This window comes from Pleurodeles waltl, chromosome 5 (assembly GCF_031143425.1).
Source record: "Pleurodeles waltl isolate 20211129_DDA chromosome 5, aPleWal1.hap1.20221129, whole genome shotgun sequence".
Taxonomy (NCBI): Eukaryota; Metazoa; Chordata; class Amphibia; order Caudata; family Salamandridae; genus Pleurodeles; species Pleurodeles waltl.
In genome coordinates this window covers 856,198,290-856,210,620 of record NC_090444.1, presented here as the reverse complement: position 1 = coordinate 856,210,620, position 12,331 = coordinate 856,198,290, and positions in this window count along the sequence as shown.

The following is a 12,331-nucleotide window of genomic DNA, read 5'->3' as shown; positions in this document are numbered from 1 at the left end:
AATCTGGAATATAAATACTGCCAAAATTTAGGAAACCCAATAGAGACTGTAGTTTTTTTATTGTAGTTGTAGGTTGTCATTGTGCGCATTTTTCTTAGAATTGTGACGCTAGGCTCTTTCCTTCACTCAATAGCTCATATCCCAGAAACAGGACGCTGATGAAGGCTATTTTTATTTTTTTTAAGTTGAATTTGTAGCCAAATTCAGGAAATCCCACAACAATGCGGGCTACCCCTCTTAAATGTTGCAGCAATTCAACATCCGTAAGGTAGATATCGTCTACATAGGACAATGCTTCAGGGTCAATGTCATGAAAAATTGCAGTCACATGAGCTGGGAACAGTCCTGGACTGTTCTTCTACCCCTGGGGTAAACAATAGAGTTTTTACTGAGAGCCTAGTGCGCTGAAACTTGTTAAGTCTCTACTCTCAGGCGCTATATTCAGGCAGAAGAAACCATTGGAAATGTCCACTGTTGTTTTGTATTTTTTGCGCACTATGTTGTTCATCCGTGCTGTGCTAAGTGAGTTTTGTTTAGCATATGTGCGTGTATGACTGTTTAGGTGTCTGTCGTCTAAGACTATTCTGTATGACTGGTCTGGTTTAGCTACTGGGAATAAAGGATTATTCATTGGGGAGACACAGGATTCAATTACGCCCTGGTACTCCAGTTGTGTGAGAATTTCTCTCACATATGCTTTTGCATCATGTTTTATTGGATATTGAGGTTGAGGTTGTGGTTGATTTTTATTAGGAATTAAATGGTAGGGAGAATCTTTATCCCATCCTAAGTGGTTGCGATATAAGACGGGTGTCTGTGCCAACGCCCAATCGATGGCATAGGATTCAGCGAGTTCCTCCACGGACAAGGGGTGAGAAAGACTGTTCAATAACATCTTCTCCATCTGGGCAGGTACGGACAAATTCAGGTGGCCAATCTTGTTCAGCCAACAAGATATCATATATATTTACCACGTTAACCCAAAAGATTGTGTCTATTGTCCGTTTAATTTCTCCTTCTAACTGTAGTGTTACTTTATACATCCTATCGGGCGTGGAGACACGCATATTTTCTGTTTCTACCTGTAGGAAGTCATCAGTTGCTTTCACCTTGAGATGCTCTTGAAGACTCTGGCGAACTATTGTGACCTCTGCCCCGTTGTCTAGCAGTGGTAGTGCCCACTTCCTGTTCTTCAAAAGGACCCTCTTCTTGAGCGACATGTCGAAATTGCAACGTTGAGCATGATTTCTGTCTCGGTTTCATGTACTCTGTTCTTCGCTCTGACCATCCACCTCTCTCACTGCATTTTTACGATGAGTCCTGAAAGGAACGAGATTGGCGTGTATCAGTATATTGATATCTATCAGGCGTTTTTATATTATCTCTATTTTGGAGATTATATCTATTCTGTGGGGTCTCTGCATGCGGAGATTCTCCCCTTTCCTTTTTAGGAGTTTGTTGTTTTTTATCCCAGCGTTTCTTGTTACCCTCATGAGCTTGCTTGGAAAAATCTTTATTAGATTTGCCCTGAAATTGTGGTTTAGTTGGTCTGGCCCGAGACTATCTCGACCAATACTAGAATAGGTCTCTGCGGTAATCTTTGGCAGCTCACGTTCTTGATCCTGTTGAGGGACATCCCGGAGCCGCATGCGCACTGCTAGTGCGACCACTTCCCCTTTAAGGTTACTTAAAATAATTGAGGAAACTGTGGCAAAGTTGCCCATTAATTGCATCCCGAAGTCTAGGGCCGTGGCAGCCCCGTATTCATCTTGAATTTGTTTCAGCACTTCCGGTGAGTTGCCAAGTGTCGGTGTACCATGTGCGGTAGTATAGAGCGCGGCAAATACGGTGCCCCAGGTATTACAGTTATCTACTGTGGGGACCATCCCAAATGGCAAACACATTGTTAAAATTTTATGTTAATACTGAGGTCCTGTATGGGGAAATACTGCTTCCAGTGAATTTATTTTTTGAGCTAACTAAAATGGAATTTCTTCTCATTTGGCGGGTACCATATCCATAATCGAATGCACAGTCACAAGATTAATGCCTGGCATTACTGTATATGGTTGCACTGGAGAAGCACGTGCTGGGTTTGTATTAAATGTTTGCATTACAAATTCTACTAGACGTCTGTATGTTGTGTCAGCTCAGTATATAAGCGACGGACTTCAGCTACTGCTAAGTTTGCTACTGCAAGGTGAGGTGGATAAGTGGCCAATAAAGGCCAGGTAGAACCATCATTAGTTAGAGGACCTAATCTAACTGGTAAAATCATGTGGGGTAGGGCGTCAGTAAGCCAATTATTTTGTTCTTGATAAGATAATGGTATTTTTAAATATGCATATGCTCTGTATTGACCAGGTACGTTTGCAAGTGTATAGTGATGAAATGTGTTTGTTTTCCCCTTCAGCTGCTGGAAATGTGACCCAAGAATAAAAGATTTCTGTTCTATAAGCTGCATGTGCATCCACCACAAATGTGACTGGACCCCCCTGGGATGTTAGGGCATTTGACAATAAATGTGTAGTCAGGGGTTGTCTCATATTGACTGCAATTGCTACCTGTTGTGGATTCCCCATATTAGAAGGTAGTTTTTGTTCAGAGATAAGTACACCAAATGGGGATTTTCCTTTTAGGGTTCAAGCTTGAACAACATCCAGCATCCGATAAGTGTTCCCTATTTAGCTGAGGAGGAAATCGTCAATACCATGGACGTCTACGTATACAGTACTGAGGTGTCTTTGTATCTAGTGAGACAGAGATACTCAGGAGGACACGAACATTAGAGCCTGACCAAATGTTGGCAGTGCCATGTTGCGCAGGCTCTCATTATTCTAATGAGACTACTGGATTTTGAGTGGCAGAATCGCCTGCGGTGTGGGAGACTGAGTCTGACCCACTACAGGTGACACCTGTCACTCCAATCCGGGTTTTGTTCTGGCTAACTAGCAGTGCCTCATCTCTACCCAAAGGCAGGGATGATTGGGCAGCCGAGCGCATGACATAACTGGTTTCTCAGGGAAGACGTGGTCACTCAGGTCTCATCCGTTTCTCTCAGTTACATTAGTCTCACATACACAATGACAAACAGAGGCAGTGTGTATTTCAATACTGCTTTCATGAAGCAACTACATCTTAGATAGCAAAGCGTGGACTGCATTAACCAGGACGATACAGCATGACAAGATTAAAATTGTTACAAGGAGAGTAAAAGATAGAAATAATGCTATCATATTGTCACTAGGGTCAATAGACTAATTCTACCTAGGCTATAATGGAGTACAGCGTGTTAAGCTCTAACTCTGCCCTTCAGGTTCCCCTGGCAAGACATCATCCCCCATACATGAGCAAAGGCCTGAAGTCTGCAAAAACAGCTGTAGCGAAGCATTCGGCATTCAGCATACAGTTGTGGTTCTCTGGCTGGAACCTCCCGCTAACGTGCAAGGGACAGGGACGTGTTTTTATAAGAAAACAGATGATGTTCTGAGAAAATGTCCCTACGTAAGGATGTGTGTTTTCTATGAATGTCAGAGACAAAACTTTATACCACGTTCACAGGCACCCTATCTTACTGCAGCCTCGGAAGAAGCACAGAGTGAGCAAGAATGTCTTGTTTGAGAACAGAGTGCTGGCCTAGGCAAAAACAGTTAGATGGAGAGAAATAAAACAAGACCGTGAAAGTGGCTATTGTAACAATAAAAAAGCGAAGCAGAATAAAATATATCTAGGTAAAAGTGCACAACGGCAGGCCTAGTATTCTAAAATAACGTGCATGGAGCTATAACTAAAATGGCTACTCAACAGTCATATTCAATTGTACTAGGTGCACCACAATGAAAATCAGCTAAATTATTACCTTGACTTTTTGCTTCTACTCACGTGTGCCTGTTCAAATTTATGTGTAGCAAGGTCTAAGATGCCTGTAAAAGAGGAAAAAATGTTTAAAGCACCTGATCATTTCAATGTCTCAGATGCACCATAAGTAAAACTAGCAAATAATAACCTGCTCTTTCTGCTGCTACTTCAGTCTGCCTGTCCTCATCAATGAACAGTACTGTCTGAGATGCCTACAACAAAAGAAAAGATGGTTAACAGTTGGTTACAGCATGTTGTCATATTATAATGTGCCAGGTGACCCAGATGGGGGTCCTACCAAATAATTACCTGATCCTTATGCTTCTATGCATGCCTGCCCATTCAAATCTATAACTTGCTCGGTCCGACAAACCTGTAGTAGAAGCAAAGGTGTGGATCATGAATGTGATTTATCTAGGGACCTTTAATACCACCTGGAATGTCTACAGATTTACCTGCTTTTCCTTGGTACTCACAGCAGCCCATTCAAATCCAAATGTTGACCATCTGTAATTGGAAAGAAGATACTTAGCATAGGTTATAGGAGTTACAAAAACATTATGCATGATAGTTCCAGAGCAATTGAATCTTGGGTTTCAGTTTAGACGAACTCTGGTTCCATATTATCATCCCTTTAGAAACCTACATCATGCGTTAGACTTTCAATGATGCAGTCTTTTCAGGCCTCAAGTTATCTGCTCGCCCACTCGCTATGACTAGTCGGATTTTATAAGCATTTTTAGACCTACTGACCCGTTCTGGCCAGCTGACAAAAAAAAGTGTTCTGTTCATTCAGACAGTGAATGAGCAATGAAGGTGCCTTTAAATCTTGTTTTTGTCTTGTAGGTATGGTGCAAGCTGCTTTGCATGATTTTTTGCCTGGAACATCTCATTAATGCAAGGTAGTTTTCTGCAAGCAAAAAATGATGCCAACTCCAAACCTCTGGTGCTAGACAGGTATAATTGTCAAGTTATGTTTGCGGCAAATTAGCGTAAAAAAAGACGCTAATTCGGCACAAACAGAGTCCTGCCTTTTACCTACACAACACGCTACCCTATGGGATACCTAGGGCTTACCTTAGGTATGACATGTGTAGAAAAAGGGGAGTTTAAGGCTTGGCAAATGCTTTTAAATGCCAAGTCAAAGTGGCAGTGAAACTGCTCACACAGGCCTCTCAGTGGCAGGCCTGAGACGTGGTTAAGGGGCTACTTATGTGGGTGGCACAATCAGTGCTGCAGGTCCACTAGTAGCATTTAATTCACAGGCCCTGGGCACATATAGTGCACTTCACTAGGGACTTAAAGGTAAATCAAATATGCCAATATGTCCCTAATGACGATATATACGCTCAGTATTATTTAGTATATATTCAGTATTGTATGTCTTATCTGGTAATAGTGGTTGTCTTATTCAAAGTGATGCTGACCTCTGATGATTGAGGCCTCAAGCTATACTGTTCCTAAGTTTGGATTCTGTTTTCTGTCTATAGTTCTACATTTTGTCTGCTGTATGCTAATATTTTTAAAGGGTTGAGGTGTTTAGAAACGTGTCAGAAGCAGGTATACAGTTTTAAGGCCACTTTCTTCCTCAGATGTATTTACTTTTAGGTGAGGACTTTCATAAAAGTAGCATTTTGTTATGCTATCACCAAGAGTAATAGATCCATGCTTATCATCCTGAATTTTTCAGCTCATCCCTAATGCCCTCTACCAGTGCACATAATTGTATTTCAGTATGGGGTACCTTACAGAAGGTTATGCAGTTAGGCCATGAAAAAGATAACGTGAACAAACAAACCTGTTAGGCCGGCTCCTAGTATAACCACTTGGCCTGTATATTTGCAAGACTCAGAGCCCTATGCAAACTTGATATTTGTGTATAAAGCAGTCATTGGCACAGTCACTAAGGGCCATATGTACAAACACATTTTCCCATAGGCACAGAATGGGTAAAACCCTTTGCTACATCTGGCCCTAAGTACTTCCCTGATATCCTGTTCCATTACATCCCCACGAGAGCCTAAGATCAACAAATGAAAACCTATGAGTTTCACTCAAACCACCCTGTGCTTCATCTAGGGTTGGTTCTTCAACCTCTTTAGACATGCGCAGCGGAACTCGCGCCCACCAGCCTTTTGGAGTAAGCCCTTCACTCCAGGTCATCTGCTGTTAGAAAACAAAGCACAACCATATCCAAGCTCAGCACATAAATACTGTATATAAATATTTATGTGTATGCATCTAATTATATCTACTCATATGACTCATATGTCCTTGCCGTGGAGAATATATCTGGGGAAGGGTTTCTCAGAATATGTAATGGAGTTGTATGAATATATTAATGACTATGAATTGAGGTATCTTTATAGTTTGTTGGCTTTAAGGGGTGTGTTGAATTCGAGCCTGTGAATGCACTGCACATTGGGTTATTAATATTGACGCTCAATACACAGGAAATCAGGGTGTGAAAAGGAGTAAAACACTTTCTAGAATTGATTCTAATTTACTAAAGTTGAGAATAGTTGGTCAAGGGCGATTCCCAGTATAAAACTCCATAAAGAATGGGCCACCATACTGTTTCACGTTCCACTGCTCATGGTTAAAGCGTGTTTCTACAGGTTACTTTATATTGTAACTACTTTACCTGGCATTTATGAAGCATGAGCTGCCAGTCAATAGGGATTAATATGTCAATGTCATCAGGAGGCAGCAGTGTGAAAATTTCCCAGCTGAAGCAATCCATTATTCAGCCTGTGTGCTGCATGCCAACTGTGTTCTCTATCTGTTCGTGGGTGTTTTTGCACACTGTAAAAGTTAAAGGGCAGATGATATCGCCTGTGCAATATTGCTAGAACATACAATTCCAACCGTCTGTTTGAACAGCATGATTAATAAAATATTTACATTCCAGGTGTGACAAAAAATGTGGCTAGGGAGCAAGTGAAAACATTGTGCTGTGAGGTACCGAACACTTGTGCCTCAACCAAAGCAGAGTGCAGATGTGGGCTCCTGCGACGGCCCGCGCCTGGCTTCCGGTGTACCGGTGCTTATCCACATCTGGCAAGGATTTCACTGACAAACAAAGCTAAAGGACAACTTGCTGCAGACAACTAGGATGACACTAACAAAGCTACATTTACTGGCAGGAATGTCACTTCAGTGACTAATTTGCAGACGGGGACAAGCGGTTGAATCCCGGCTCTCTCATTTGTCTACATTATGTGATTGTGGTTAAATTCAGTTCATGCTCTGAGACTCAGTGCCATTCTCTACCAAAAACTGGAAAAGCATAGTTAAGGCCAAATGTAGCGCCTGGATAAAATAACATTTTATATATAGCGAGAGATAATAATTGTAATTAGTATGTCAACTTAAAGTATTTTAAGTGATAATGTGGATAAAATGTAGAACAAGTATGTGGCATCTACAGTTTTAAGACATACTTGGTTCACTTAACAGGTTAGAAAAAACTCTAAACAGATTCCATTTTGTGCTTGAGATGCATTTCCTCTATTTCCCTTCGGCTCCGGTTACACAAATGTAACCAAAAATATACAACAATAGATATTTATGTCGTTTTAAAGCTTGGCTGGAATTTTGCTGACTTGATGCCAATAAATATTGGAAATTATCTACAAGAGAGTGTTCGAAGAGAATAAAAGAGATTGCCGCTGGTGCAGTTCATCTTGGATGCCCCAACCTAACACATGAGCTTGCTAGTGCTCCTCGGTATGTTGTGTATACTGGAGGTATCACTCTACGCCTCCAAAATGCTTAGATTCACCAACACCGGCTGCCTTGCTCCTGTCTGGATCCAGCTTTACTCCTCTAAAGACCCCTAGTGAGAGCGAAAGACAAGTCACACGCTCATATTGCTGTATTAGAGCGGGTGTGGGCAGTTTTACCAAACTAAAAACAGTAACCCTTTACCTATAGAGATAAACGAAAATATAAAATGTTCATATAATCTAATAAATAAAAGCAACATATTTAATGTATGTATAAACTTAATATTGTTTTATGGGCAAAGGATGCCTACACCTGAAAATCTGATATTGATCTCAGGAGCCTTAAGGTCGAATTTACGGTCTATATTGCTCAGTTGCACCACAGTGTGAACAGGCACTTGCCTTTATCAAACGGGATTCCATTGAGTTTAATGATTCCACAAATATGTGCTAAATATATTATCTATCCTTCTCAATAAACCGATCCCGCATGAATGTCCAATATTTGAATTGCGTCTAATTGGCCTGTTCATACTCTGGGCTAATGCATCATGTTGCCCTTCCAATAAACACAAAATCATTAACACATCGGCAACCGACACATCGTATATGGAATGGAAGTGTGGAGATTTGGGGAAATCAGTTAATGTGAAATAAAAACACCTTTTGAAGCCCAGTTTCAATCAGGGGGAATGCCGGGAAGTTCACCCCTGTTTGCAAAGCTGTAATGTCAAGAAAATGCTGCAGAGAGAAAGTGAACCATAGTTAGAACATTATCATTATCAGCGATTTATTGACACGGCCTGTTAATAACGCCGAAATTGGAATTTTCTAATTGAGAAAAATGCTGAGGGGAAACATTGTATTGCTGCTTAGTATCTGGGAGGTAGAAAGCCGGAATCAGTATTCAGGGGTACACGCTATGATGTATATAGTGTCAAAATGAAGAAAAACGAAGATCACAGCACTCAAAATGCAAAAACCAAAGGCACTAGAGGTTCTAAACATGCAACAAAATATAATATACTTAGAAAATTAGATGCCAATACCCTACCATACTCACCTCATACACATACCTGCCCCCTTGATTCCTCCTTGCCTTCGAGAAGTGCTTGGTGCCACCTTGTCCTGCTCTGTCGCGAAGAGGGTGACTGTGTTTTTGCACTGTTTCTTTTTTAAACGCAGCTCTGACATACGGTTTCACTCTCTCTCGTGATGCAGGCAGTGACATGGCAGAAAAGTGCGTGTTTGGCTAGGCCTGTGAGGTGGGGGAAGGGTAGGGTGCGCGCAAGGTTGACAGGGAACATTGCTGGTAAGTTAGACTTTTGAATGTGTCACTAAACCTAAATGTCAATTTACTTTTAATTTAGCTTTTGCTATTGTGATTATTAAACATATAAACCCATATAAAAATATCTTAAATTATTTTTTCAGCAAAATGTTCACATCATTATTGTATCTGATAAATTAATAATGGTCAATATGTGTTGTCATTATGTGTGTTTTTCTTCATGGATTATTTTTGTTATTTTTGCCTTGTTGTTTGTTTGAAGGTATTTTGTTGTAGTTAAGATAAAGGTTCCTATTTCCATTAACTTGTTCATGAAGTTGTTGTGCTTGTGAGTGTTTTTTCACCTAATATAATATTTCATATATGTGTATTTTATTGTAAATGCCTGTTCGTCTTCACTGCATATATTTTACTAGGTATGTTCAACTTACAATTTTGCAAGTGCTGTTACTGATTTATTGAAATGACTACAACTACCATGATGTCTTGTTTTTGTTTAGTGAAAATAATATTGCAATGTGATGTTGGTCATTCCTTCTTTTCTTTTATATATGCACATATGTTAAAGTGTTATCTATTTATCTATTTCGGTGTTATACTCTGTACTAAAGTTTCATTATTTTATTTCATTTTATGTTATGTCACTTTCTTATTATATTGAATTGATTTGATTGGTTTTAGAAATCAAAGTATGTTATGTTTATGCTGAATATAAGTAGGATTGATAATAAATGTACTTTACAATGTTTATTTGATGACTAATGCTATTTATCCTCCTAAGTTGTTTAATTTCAGAATTTTAGCCTGCTAGGCCATGGAATGGTTTATTTCACATTTCTCCTCTCTACTCTGTTGTGTCGAATGCTTGCTATATTTTATGTACACTTTCTAATTAATCTTTTTCTTTTCAGTGTATCTCTTTAACTGCTTTTGTTAAAGAACGTCCTAATGCCACTGAAAGGTATAATCATTATATTAATTATCTTTGCTTTATTTGTGCTTCAAACTCATTTAACGTTATTACAGCATTTTATAGTTTTGATTTTTTGTAATTCATATTAGGTCCAACACCCAGAATATGTGGACAAACATCTGCCACTGAGGATACCTCCACTCCAAACCCGGAAAAAACCTTCGATGAGGAGTCCACTCCAAAAAGGCCACATGAGGAGGAGCTGCCTGGTCCATCTAGTCTCTGAGTGAGTCTCACTCTGCCCATACCTACACCTCCCACCCCAACTCTTACTATACTTCAGCCTAAGGCTACCTCTACTTCCTGTGTCTAAAGGACCATCAGCCCAATCTTGTGCCACCAAGTCCTTGCTGCTGTGTATCCAATACCACCACCATCTCCAGTTCAGCCAGGACCCAATGGGATGGGGCTGGCTGGGTCAAGAGGACAGGGTAGTGGGGGTAGGGTTTGTGGGAAGGAATCTGTTGGACAGCAAAGTGAAGCCACTGGGTTCACTGTTACTCAGGCCACCATTGACCAAGTCTTGGGATCCCTCCATCAGTCATGACGTCATTAAGACATGTTAGGCTAGGTCATTACAGAGCTCTGGACATGAAGCAGTTGCAGAGGGAGCACAGTGTACAAGTGGCGAATCTTAACTACAGTTTGGGTTCCATGACTGAGGTGCTGCATGATAATATTACACATAGGTTGAGGGCTTTTCCAGCAACATCTTCCCCTTTTTATGGTCCACCAATATCTGGGGCAACAACAGCTGCTTTAGCCACAGATGGGAGGCCCTGCCACAAAAGGTAACATTCACTTCAGTCCCTGCAACTGTGGATCCACCCCCCACCCCGAGGAGGGGCCATTCATCCGGACCACCAGGAGAAGATGGCAAGACCCCCACTATCACCAGTAAGGTAAGCAGAACCTATTTTTCTCCAGTATGTAACTACCGTTCATTCTGTGGACTATTTTCTGGATGCATTTATCTTTTTGATGCCAGTTGTATTTCATGCCTTGGATTTCAAACAATTGTGGCTCTACAATAATAGTTTCATTAAACCTTGACTGACTTTTTAATTTTTTGTTTGGGTTTTTGGTTCCATCATTTTTCAGTGTATTTAGTTCTGTTAAATACAATAAAAACCAACAAAGTAAAAGACTAGTGTTGTAATTTAAATTTATTTTACATTTTAAAATGTAAATAGTTGAAATGGTTGTTAATCAAAAATAAATTCCATGTAGGTAATGTTCCTCTCATCTTTTCAAATGACAAAAAAGAACAAACACTACAAAAAACTAGTAGTTTTATTAAATTGTAATAAGGGATTGTTTATCATAGATTTACAGAAACATTACAACCCATGCATACCCCAAATACTCAGTGCCATTTTTACATTTATAGTTCAAGACCTAGCTACCATTTTAGAACTGGATATAATAAAACATCAGAATCAATAGGCAGACTATCATTGATGTGTGTCACCAACTGGAGCCAGATCTTCTGGCTCACAATAGGAGTCCAACGCCAATAACATAATAGTCAAAATCATGGCAGCACTACCTTTTGTGCCAAGGGATCATTCTAAATACACTGCAGAGGAAACCTGTTGAATGTCACAAAGAACTTTAAATGTTGTACTCTGAAAAGTTCTTTCTAAAATGATAAGACACATCAATAGCTTCATACACTTAACAGAAAATGATGATTTTGCCAATATGAAAGAACATTAGTATGTTTTGGGTTGAATACCACATGTGGTTAGAGCTATTTAGGTAGCAGATATTGACTTGGTGGCATATTCCACAGAAAACAAGTGTAATGCAAACTTAAAAACCTCAATTCAATCACTGTGCAAATTGACTTTGTACAAGATATGAACACCCAAAGTCCGTGTGTCTTTCAAAGGATCAACCCATGTTCCCTTTGTACTTTGCAGCAAAAGCATAAAGCTGCTAGTGTCACAACTTTGAAATATCAAGTAAAGAAGACATGGTGAAGGAACCTAAAGCAGAATATAAAAAAATGATTCTTTAAATTACATGAAAAAATAGACTTATTACACATGAATAGTTTTAAGAACATATTTTCGAAGAACAATCAACGATAAACAATGTAAATTAACACAGTAGTCAGAGTGTCATAACTTTAGTCAACAAATATCTCTGCCCAGGTTTTTCTTAACTTGCTCTCCCTAAAAAATGTCCAGCACATACTTTTATCCTCATTTGATTAAAACATAATGTAACATTTAATGTAATAATAAGTAAATATATACTTACACTCATGTAAAGAAGTTGTCAATAACATCTTGAAGTAAGTCAATTCCTTCTTCTTCACCACTATCATCTTCATCTGGCATTTCAACATTCTCCTCCTGTGCCTCATCATGGTTTCCATCCTCTGCAATGTATGAAATGTTTTATTTTAGGGCTATGTTGTGCAACATACAGCATGCAATGGTGATTTTGTGCACCTTATTGGGTGAGTATAGT